The sequence below is a fragment of the Pleurodeles waltl genome, chromosome 8 (assembly GCF_031143425.1).
Source record: "Pleurodeles waltl isolate 20211129_DDA chromosome 8, aPleWal1.hap1.20221129, whole genome shotgun sequence".
NCBI lineage: Eukaryota > Metazoa > Chordata > Amphibia > Caudata > Salamandridae > Pleurodeles > Pleurodeles waltl.
The window spans coordinates 771,944,653-771,956,740 of record NC_090447.1 but is presented as its reverse complement, the minus strand read 5'-3'; positions in this window follow the sequence as shown (position 1 = coordinate 771,956,740).

Genomic DNA, 12,088 nt, shown 5'->3' with positions numbered 1-12,088 from the left:
TTTGTGGCACGCATCAAGGGTGCCTGTTGCCACCCTTTTTATTTGCCATCAAAATGGATCCTCTCATGGTCAGATTGCAACAATCTTCCATTCTGACCCAGGCAGATACTTGTTTCTATGTAAGTTGGTGATGTCACCCTATATGTTAAAAACTTGACGGGAAAATCTTGACCCTCTTCTCTGGGAATTCATCCACTTAGGCGGCATGGAGAGCATCACGATCAACTGCTCAAAGTCCATCTTATTTCTGCTTACCGCAGCCACACAGACCTTCACCCCTGATTTTCCACTGACATGGGCCCAGTTCCCCGAATGATATATGGGCATTTGGCTGAGCCAGTACACAAAGGACTGTGGTTGGAAAACTATTGTAGACTGAAGACATGTCTCGAAGACCAGGTGGCAGTTTGGTTGAAATTACCACTGTTCCTCACTGGGAGACTGACCATTGCGACAACGGTTATGCTCCCCAAATTCTTATACTTGTTTATCAATCTGCCTCTCCCTCATCTGGTCTGCTTTCAAAGTAAACTCTGATCACACCTAGAGTTGCTAGCACAGGCCTGCAAACATCCATGCATGGTGTGAGCGAGCCCCACGCTCTCGTTTGAGCTGGGTAGACTGGGGGTGTCTGACATGGACCTGTATACTATTGAAGTACGCAGGTGCACTTTGCGCATTTCTGATGACACCCAATACAGTTCCAGGGGCACACTTCATTGAGGCTGATCATGCAGCCCTTGTCTACTCCAGATTTTCCTATATTGACCTGCCCAACGCGTGAGTCACTGGGTGGATACCGTGGCATGCATGTGGCAGAAGCTGCAGAAAAGGGTGCATCTTGCTATATTTGTCTCACCTTTTCCTATTTCAGGGCACCCACTACTCCCAACAGCTGCTGGTGTGGGAACGCAAGCACACCTCCGTCAGCTACAACTGACCTCCTTTGGGACAGCATATCCTGGGGGTAGCTTTGTTGCCCACCATCAGGTGATTTGGGACTCCATGACTTCCTTCCTGGATGTATTGACTTATTAGCTCCATGTGCCACTGTAAGGAAATCATGACATGTTGTCGGCTGAGCACCCTACATTCACAGTGCTAGGGGAGATGCTTACCAACCCTTCACCCCGTAAGCAAATTATGCTGGCATGCTGAAGGCCGCACCAATGCAAGTGACCTCTGCTCGACAGACTTGTTCAGATGAACTCGATGTGGCAATTAGTGAGGAACAATAGACTTATTGCTACTCCCAGTTCATGGCCTTCTCCCCAAACTATAGGTCGCGTTTTAGTCTCTTTAAATTCTTACACTGAATCTACCACACACCTGCGTGTCTGCTGAGAATGGGGTTTGTGGAAGGATATGAGGCTGATTTTCTCCACCTGGTGTGGGAGTGTCCTGAGATACTGGGCTTCTGGTAGGTGGTCTTTAGGGACATGACAAGCATTATGGGCCATTCTCCTGAACGCAGCCCTATAGTGACGCTGTTGGGTTACGTTAAGGAAGTTCTACCAGAGGTCCTTCAACTGATGACTATGCTGTTACTGGCAAAGCAAAGTTTGGTAATGCTTTGGAGCAGGTGACAAGTGCCCAGCAGGAGCAAATGGCTCCATAATGCAGCTGTACGCCAGGAGATTCTGGATGATTACTAGGAACTGATGACCATCCGCTCTTGCCCCCTTATCAAGTTACCTCTGACATCATGGAGAGAACAGAGTGATGAAGCTCCCGGCAGTGGCCTATCAACTGTGGAGATTCCTGACTGACCTCTCCCATGAAGCTTTTTTAAAAATAAAACAAAAACGCAAGTTGCACCAACCCAAAATAAGCATACAACCTAAAAAAAGGGGGAAAACAGGTTAGTTCAGAATCCCTATCCGTGTGTTAGCAGCACCTCCCTTTACACATCTTATACAAGAAAACCAATATATCTTGAGATCTTACATTTCAACAAATTTGATAACCAAGCCAACCAATAAAACCAAAAGAACATCAAATGCGTATACAAGCATGAATAATACAAAACAATAGTGATCAGTCCAGCAACTGAACTCCGCATCAAATCTCCAAAACACTAAAAATGCATTACTGAAACACATACTCCAACATACATCACAAATACATGCACCATACACAAATCACTTCACCCCATTCATAGTTACACTCCAAATCATTCAGAAATGAACTCACTGCACTGCTCAGGAGTCTCCAGCTGAAGGCATTAACCCCTTCGCTGCCAGGCCTGTTCCACTCAGGCGCCGAGCCTTTGTTTTGGCTACTTGGGGTTGTTTGCGCTTAGGCCCTCATAACTTTTTGTCCACATAAACTACCCACGCCAAATTTGCATCCTTTTTTCCAACATCCTAGGGATTTTAAAGATACCCAAAGTTTGTGGGTTCCTCTGGAGGAGAACGAGAAATTAGCCAAAATACAGCTATAATTTAGTTTTTTAGGAAAATGGGAAATAAGTGCTTCAGAAGAAAGCATGTGTTTTTTCCCCCTGAAAATAGCATCAACGAAGGGTTTGTGGTGGCAAAAAATTACCCTCTTCCCAGCTTTCAGGAACAGGCAGACTTGAATCAGAAAACCACATTTTTCAACACAATTTTGGCATTTTACTGGGACGTACCCCATTTCTACTATTTTTTGTGCTTTCAGCCTCCTTCCAGTTACTGACAGAAATAGGTGTGAAACCAATGGGAGATCCTGGACAACTAAACATTTCTGAAAAGTGGACAAAATTCCGAATTCAGCAAGGGGTTATTTCTGTAGATCCTTCAACGTTTTCCTACAGAAAGTAACAGCTAAAATACAAAAATATTGAAATTGAGGTCCAGTCAACGTTTTCTTCTATAACCTTTCCCAGCTATGGCAGATTTTTTTAAGCAATATACCGTTACATCTGCAGGACTATTTTGGTTTTGGGGATATATAAGGCTTGTCATTTCATCAAGAACCCTAGGTACCAAGAGCCAATGAGCTGCACCCTGCAATGGGTTTTCATTGTATACCGGGTATAGAGCAATTCATTTGGTGAAATATAAAGAGTAAACAATAGGTATCAAGGAAACCTTTGTATTTCCAAAATGGGCACAAGATATGGTGTTGAGAAGCAGTGATTATTTGAACATCTCTGAATTCTGTGGTCCCCATACTAGCATGTGAATTACAGGGCACTTCTCAAATAGACTACTTTTTTTACAAACTGTCTTACATTTTGAAGGAAAAAATGAGGAGAAGGACAAGGGGCAATAACACTGTTAGAAATGGGGTCGTTGGTTGGCAGTCAGGTTACCCCCTGTCCAAGCAAGGACCCTCACTCTAGCCAGGGTAAGTCACACACAATCCTGTGCCCACCCTCTGGTAGCTTGGCACTGAGCAGTCAGGCATAACTTATTTGTGCAGTAAATCATGCAATAACACAGTAGAGCACCACAAAATACACCACACAGTGTTTAGAAACATTTATAATATTTATCTGATTAAATGCAGGTTAAAACAACCAAGATTTGATAAGTACACTTTGAATTATCATTGTAGAAAATGATAGAAGGAGTTTTTAGTTCTTAAAAAGCAACAAGTGTCTCTTGCAAGCACGAAGCACCTGGTTTGCATTCAAATTCTCCATAAGACACCACAGAGTAGGAGATGCATTGATGTTTCCAGCACACACAGATGATGCATCAATACGTTTTCATGCATGGCCGGCTTTGCGTCGATTTCCGGCACGAAGACTGGGCTCCTCTTCGGGTTGCAGGGTTTTTGGATGCCCCGGGGATGATGCAGAGAAATCCTGGGCGTGCAGGACGAAATCACAGGGGCTGCATTGATCCGGTGGGCATGCGTGGAAATTTCTGTTGCACGGCAGGTGCTGCGTCGATTCTTCTCACAGGAAGTTGGGCTGCGTCTTTCTGGCTCGGCTTTGCATCAATCCAGTGGGCCGTGCGTGGAAGTTCTGGTAGCAACGCTGGCGCTGCGTCGAACTCCTCTCGGTAAGCCAGGCTGCATTGTTCCAGTATGCAGTGATTTTCTCACTGCGATGCAGGCTGTACGTTTTTTCTGACAGGCTGTGCATCTAATTTTCGCCGCACAAAGCGGTCTTTGCAGGATGAAGTCTTTTTGGTCCTGAGACTTCAAGGAACAGGAGGCAAGCTCTATCCAAGCCCTGGCAGAGCACTTCTCTGCAGAACCAGAGGGCAGCAGGGCAGCAGTCCTTTGCAGAAAAGCAGTCAGGTGAGTCCTTTGGGAAGCCGGGCAGTTCCTCTTGGCAGGTTATGGGCTCTGGTTCAGGGTTTCTTCTCCAGTGGTATCTTGTCCAGAAGTGTCTGAGTTGGCAGGGTCAGGGACACTGCTTAAATACCTAAATGTGCCTTTAAAGTGGTGGAGACTTTAACGAGTGGCTTAGAAGTGCACCAGAACCCCTTTCAGTTTCATCCTGTCTGCCAGGGTCCCAGTAAGGGGTGCGGCAGTCCATTGTATGAGGGCAGGCTACTGTCCTTTGACATGTAAGTTTCAGGCCCTCCACCCTCCTAGCCCAGGAAGACCCATTCAGTATGCAGATGTGTGAAGGTGTGACTGAGTATCCTGTGTTTGAGGTTGTCTCAGAGAGATGCACAAGGGAGCTGTCAACTAACCTAGCCAGACGTGGATTGGAAGGCACAGAAGGATTTAAGTGTAGAGAAATGCTCACTTTCTAAAATTGGCATTTCTAGAATAGCAATATTAAATCCAACTTCACCAATAAGCAGCAATTTCTATTACCACTCCTGCCATACTAAATATGACCTGGCTACTCCTTTCAGATCAGAATCTACCACTCAAACCATGTATGAGGATAGCTCTAATGCTAGCCTATGAAAGGAGCAGGCCTCACAGCAGTGTAAAACACATTTAGGGGTTATACACTACCAGGACATATAGAACACACATGTTCATGTCCTGCCTTTTACCTACATAGCACCCTGCCCTCTGGGCTACCTAGGGCCTACCTTAGGGGTGACTTATATGTAGAAAAGGGTGAATTTAATGCTTGGCAATTATCTTTAAATGCCAAGTCGAAGTGGCAGTGAATCTCCACACACAGGCCCTGCCTTGGCAGGCCTGAGACATGGTTAGGGGGATACTTATGTGGGTGGCACAACAAGTGCTACAGCCCACTAGTAGCATTTAATTTACAGGCCCTGGGCACATGTAGTACACTTGACTAGAGACTTACAAGTAAACTAAATAAGCCAATTGGGTATGAGCCAATGTCACCATGTTTTAGGGAGAGAGCACATATGCACCTTTAGCACTGATTAGCAGTGGTAACGTGCGCAGAGTCCTAAAGCAAGCAAAAATGAGTGCAGAAAAAGAGGAGGAGGAAGGCAAAACGTTTGGGGGTGACCCTACAGAAAGGCCATTTGCAACATATCCCCCTTCCAGCCTAAAGGCAGGGTAGGCTAATCAACACTCTGATGGACTTCCCTGCTTAAGACGATAGAACATGGACAATGGCCCACTACTGCAGGGGCACTTGCCAGTTCTACACCTTTCTGAACTCAGTGAGGCACCTGTCTCTACACTCTCTGGGGCCACCGAACTGACCCATGAGGAACCCTTCTCCTCACCCGAGGGCCCTATCTACGAAGCTCCTAACTTTAATTTGCTCACAGATGCATCCCAGTATGCAGACAGTACCACCATGGCCAATAAAGTGATGTGGCCCATTCCATCCCTTGGGTCTGACTTCTGTCCCCAACCCAGGGAAAATTCTGTCCACAAGGACAGTAACCAAAAGAGGCCACTGACAGCTGTCAGTGTCAGGAGCGAGGCCCGAGACTATCCACTGCTAAGTGGAGGCCCTGAGTGGGGTCTTTTGGATGAGCTTTTCCTCCAGCCGGGCAGTTGGCAGGGAGCTACCAAGGGGCTCCTGAGGCTTCTCAGAATGGGGGGTGGTAGCCCCAGGGGTCTTGTGCCCCTTCTCCATTCTACCTCCCACCAGTTCAGGGATGGGACCCTGACACTGGTCAATCAGCCGAGGGTCTGTATCCTGAGGCTGAACAGGGGACAAGGGTGAGTCCTCCCTCACCTTGCGCCTACATCTGGGCTCACGTACCCTCTTCTGGGGAGTGATAATGCCAGATAACTGAACTGTCAGGGAACCCTTAGGAGTCACCCCTCTCAGTTCTCCTGAAACTAGGGGTAACTCATTTCTCAGAATGCAGTCAGTGGGCATCTAGGGACTAACTTTGACCCACCTCTGGGTCACCTCCCTACCCCACTCTAGGGATACCAGGGCCATGGGGCAGAAGAAATCCTCCCCATGGGCTGGAATCACCACACACACCTGGCCGGTGTACTGCTCTGGTGAAACTAGTCTTTCCACCATCATGGTAAGACTAGCCCCTGTGTCCCTCAGAACGGTGACTGGGACCCAATTCACTCCCACCTGGTAGAAGTGACAACTCCCACCCTAAGGGATCACCAGCTTACCCTCTGAGTGTGTCTCCCAACTGAAGGAGATGAAGGCTTGGTCCATGCTCTGCCCCTGGGGACTACTTTCCCCTAAGGCCACCTTGGCCACCACTTTAGACGTCCCACCAGTGGGTGAGTTCTTTGAACAGACAGAGTCTGCCTTCATGTGCCCTATCTGGGAGCACTCAAAGCAGCGGGGTTGGGAATGGGATGCTTCGGACCACCGTTCACCAGAACCACCATCCTGTTTCTCAGATGGGGCATGGAAACCTTTTCCTCCCCCGCCTTTATTCTGGGACATCTTTAACTTCCCTCTCACTCTGTTGGGGGGAAACAGGAACCACCCTTCTTGGGGTTGGGAATGGGATGCTTTGAGCCACCGCCCACCAGAACCACCACCCTGTTTCTCAGATGAGGCATGGGAACCTTTTCCTCCCCCCCCTTACTCTGGGTCGTCTTTAACCTCCCCTTCCCTCTGTTGGGGGAAACGGAACCACGCTTCTTGGGGTCACTCCCAGGGACCCTTTTTGGGCACTCTGGTGCCAATCCAGAGGTCTGCCTCCTCAGCAAGCTTTCTAGGATCAGACAGCTTACTGTCAACCAGGTGCTGGCACAACTCTGTAGAACAAATACTGAGCATATGCTCTCTCAGAATTAAATTAAATATTCCTGTGTAATCGTTTACTTTACTACCCCCGCACCCATCCATTCAGTGCCTTGCCAGAGGAATAAAAAAAAAAGTCTACCCAGTTCTGTGTGGAGAGTTTAGTGCTGTCCCAGAACCTCTGACGGTACTACTCAGGTGTCAGCCTAAACTTGGCAAGCAAAGCAGTTTTCATGGGTGTGTATCTGTTTTTATCCTCAGGATCCAATGCAAGGAGTGTGTCCCTCCCAAGTACTGGTACATATCACCACAAGGCCACACCCCATTGCTCCTCAGAGACCCCCATAAGCCCTTAGTGCAACTTCTTAAGCAGCCAACTACTTGTCAATGTCATCTCCCACCACATAATTTGGCACTACATTTTTGGATATACAAACCTTTCTTTCCCCAGCAGGTCCTGCATGTATGCTGCCACCATCACTTCTAGACTCAAACTGTATTGCCTTAATATCCAGCTCCTTGAGACGCAGTTCATGAGCCAACAAAAGTTTCTTTTCAGCCAAGGCTCTCTCAGCCTCAATTTGCTTGGCTGCTTTCTCAGCTTCAGACTGTTTGGCTACTCTCTCAGCTCTGCTCTCCTCTCCTCCCACTGAGCTTCAATTTTTAACCTTGCATTTGTAGTTGAAATTCCCTCTCTCCCCTCCTTTCCTCTGCGGTCAGGCCATGGCTAGTCAGTGCTCCCTGATTTAGCAGGGGACACAATTTCAGGGGTAACATCTCCCACTACTGGCAAGAAATCTTTTGAGGGGCCATCCTCTGGACCCTCCTCCTTAAAATTCTCATCTGAATGGGCTTCTGCCCAGGCCCTCAGCACCTTTTGGTATTCCTCCTTCCTGGAGGCACCCTGGCTAGGTACTCCTATCCCCCTCCAGAACCCCTTCAGCTGTGTAACAGTGTATGTGTCCAGCTTAGGTAGGTCAAAATCTTCATCTCCTGCTTGAGACCCAGCCAGAGACATGTTGAATGAGGACTTAGTTAAAAATCAGGCAGAGAATAAAATTGCAGAAAAAGATGATATAAAAAAAAAATCAAGTTGATCTTCAACTGTGGATAGGTAGTGTACATTTAGCTATTGTATGTCACAGGCACAAATACAAGTCCTATCCACACCGCGGATCACCAATGTTAGAAATGGGGTCTTTGGTTGGCAGTCAGGTTACCCCCCTGTCCAAGCAAGGACCCTCACTCTACTCAGGGTAAGTCTCACTCAGTCCAAATTATCCTGTGCCCACCCTCTGGTAGCTTGGCACTGAGCAGTCAGGCTTCACTTAGAAGGCAAAATATAAAGTATTTTTTGCAATAAATCATGTAATAACACAGTAGAGCACCACAAAAATACACCACACAGTATTTAGAAAAATACATAATACTTATCTGATTAAATGCAGGTCAAAACAATCAAGATTTCATAAGTACACTTTGAATTATCTCTGTAGAAAATATTAAAATTAGTTTTTAGTTCTTAAGAAGCAACAAGTGTCTCTTGCAAGCACAAAGTACCTGGTTTGTGTTTAAATTCTCTCCAAGGGCCCGCAGAGGAGGAGATGTGTGGAAAACGGGGAGGTGTGTGTCGATTTTTCCAGTACACACAAACGATGCGTCGATAAGGTTTTACGCAGGGCAGGCTTTGTGTTGATTTTTGGCTCAAATACAGGGATCCTCTTCGGGTTGCAGAGTTTTCGGAAACCCTGGGCCCACAGGATGAAATCACAAGGGCTGCGCCAATCCAGTGGGCGATGGGGGGAAATTTCTGTCACATGGCAGGCACTGCGTCGATTCTTTTCACAGGAAGTTGGGCTGCGTCATTCCGCCTCAGCTTTCGTTGTTCCGGTGTGCAGTAATTTTCTCACCGCGATGCAGGCTGTGTGTTTTTTCTGGCAGGCTGTGCATCGAAATTTCACCATACATGGAGTTCTTTGCAGGATGAAGTCTTTTTGGTCCTGAGACTTCAAGGAACAGGAGGCAAGCTCTATCCAAGCCCTGAGAGAGCACTTCTCTGCAGAGCCAGAGGACAGCAGGGCAGCAGTTCTTTGCAGAAAAGAAGTCAGGTGAGTCCTTTGGGCAGCCAGGCAGTTCCTCTTGGCAGGTTGTAGGTTCTGATTCAGGGTTTCTTCCCCAGTGGTATCTTGTCCAGAAGTGTCTGAGTTGGTAGGGTCAGAGACCCTGCTCAAACACCCAAATGTGCCTTTGAAGTGGTGGAGACTTCAAAGAGTGGCTTAGAGGTGCACAAGATCCCCTTTCAGTTCCATCCTGTCTGCCAGGGTCCCAGTAAGGGGTATGGCAGTCCATTGTGAGAGGGCAGGCTACTGTCCTTTGACACGTAAGTGTCAGGCCCTCCACCCTCCCAGCCCAGGAAGACACATTTAGTATGCAGGTGTGACTGAGTATCCTGTGTTCGAGGTTGTGTGAGTGAAATGCACAAGGGAGCTGTCAACTAACCTAGCCAGACGTGGATTGGAAGGCACAGAAGGATTTAAGGGTAGCGAAATGCTCACTTTCTAAAAGTGGCATTTCTAGAGTAGCAATATTAAATCCAACTTCACCAATAAGCAGGATTTTCTATTACCATTCTGGCCATACTAAATATGACCTGCCTACTCCTTTCAGATCAGAATCTACCACTCAAACTGTGTATGAGGGTAGCCCTAATGCTATCCTATGAAAGGAGCAGGCCTCACTGCAGTGTAAAACAAATTTAGGAGTTTACACTACCAGGACATATAGAACACATATGTACACGTCCTGCTTTTACCTACATAGCACCCTGCCCTATGGGCGACCTAGGACCTACCTTAGGGGTGACATATGTAGGAAAAAGGGGAGTTTAAGGCTTGGCAATTATTTCTAAATGCCAAGTCGAAGTGGCAGTGAAACTGCACACACAGGCCCTGCCATGGAAGGCCTGAGACATGATTAGGGGGCTACTTATGTTGGGGGTACAACCAGTGCTGCAGCCCACTAGTAGCGTTTAATTTACAGGCCCTGGGCACATGTAGTGCACTTGACTAGGGACTTACAAGTTAATTAAATAAGCCAATTGGGTATGAGCCAATCTCACCATGTTTTAGAGAGAGCATATGCACTTTTAGCACCGATTAGCAGTAGTAAAGTGTGCAGAGTCCTAAAGCCAGCAAAAATGAGGTCAGAAAAAGAGGAGGAAGAACAAGTTTGGGAATGACCCTACAGAAAGGCCATGTCTATTCTGTGTTCCCCCAAGTCTCCTGATAAAAATGGTACCTCACTTGTAGGCCTTGTGCCTGCAACATGGACACATCACGTTTTTACATTGAAATCTGACTGGATTTTTGGAAAGAGCCTAGCTGTGGATTTTGGCCTCTAGCTCAGCTGGCACCTAAGGAAATCTACCAAACCTGTGCATTGTTTTAAAGCTGGACACCTAGGGGAATCCAGGATGGGGTGACTTGTGGGGCTCTCACCAGGTTCTGTTACCCAGAATCCTTTGCAAACCTCAAACTTTGGCAAAAAAAACAACACTTTTCCCCTCACATTGCGGTGCTGCATAGTTCTGGGAGATCTGAGAGGTGCCAAAAAACTTCCTTCCACCTAGCATTCCCTAAAGTCTCCCGATAAAAATGGTCCCTCACTTGTGTGGGTAGGCCTAGTGCCCGCAACAGAAAATGCCCCAAAACACAACATGGACATGTCAAAATTATCTATTACAAAACTATCTGTTTTTTGGAAGGGGGCAGCTGCGTTTTTGGTCCTGGGCTCAGCAGCCATCTAGGGAAAGCTACTAAACCCAGACATTTCTGAAAGCTAGACACCTGAAGGAGTCCAAGGAGGTGTGACTTGCGTGTATCCCTGTGTTTTCTTACCCAGAATCCTCAGCAAACCTCAAATTGGGCAACAACAAAAAATATATATATTTTTTTTTATTCCTCACATTTCTGTGTAGGATCACCACACCGGCACAACTTTCCTACCACCCAACATTCCACTCAGTCTCCCTATAAAAATGATACCTCGCTTGTTTTGGTGGGGCAAGTGCCCGTGACAGGAAAGGGCCAAAAACATGTCAAAATTGAGAGGGTGACAAAGCAGGTCCAAAAGGACAGTTTAAAAAAAATATATATATATTTTTAGGATGACAAGTGGGGCAGAATTTTTATCGGTATAGATGCGACCATGCTGTGGGGTAGGAATTTTGTGGATTCCTGCAGATTTCAGAAAGTTCCGTCACAAAAATGTAGGGAAAATGCATTATTTCAAACAAAGATGGAGGTTTGCAGGGCATGGTGGGTAAGAAAATGGTATGGGGTGCATGTGAAGCACACCACCATGGACTCACCCAGATGTTTAGTTTTCAGATGTGTTTAGGTCTCGTAGATTTTTCTAGGTGGCAGCGTCACAAAGTCCAAAAAGTGCAGCTGCTCACAATTACAAGTGGGACGATATTGAGAGTTAGCTTTGCTCTCTTGGCCCAAATGTAACATCAAAACCCAAAATATTCAAATGTCTTCTTACTTGCCATTGGGATAAGATCCTTTAGTTTGCAGGGGGGCTGAAAGACGGCTACCCCCTTCAGTTGGGGTGGGGGACAGAATCATACCCATACGGGTTGGCAGCTCTCACTCCACAATTTATATTTCTTCAATTCCCTGGCATGGAGTAGGCTTTCTGCCCCTCAGGGGAGTGGATCGGGGTTAATTGCTCCATCTGCCCACCAGTTGGCAGAACAACTATGTCCCCATATACTTGAGGTGGGAATATGGCCATAACCCCACCCTCTTTTTAGGGGGTAAAAATCTTCCCTGGTGTCTAGTGGGCTTTCTGGCCCCCTGGGGGGGGGGGGGGGGGGGGAAGGACCTAATAAAAATAGGCCTAGCTGACCCCAAAGGGGGGCAGAAATGGCCAACGGTAATTTGCCCCCGTGGGGAGCAACCCTTGCAGCCCCTCCAAACACACACCACAATCCCTGGTCCCTAACCTAGGTGGGTTTCTGCC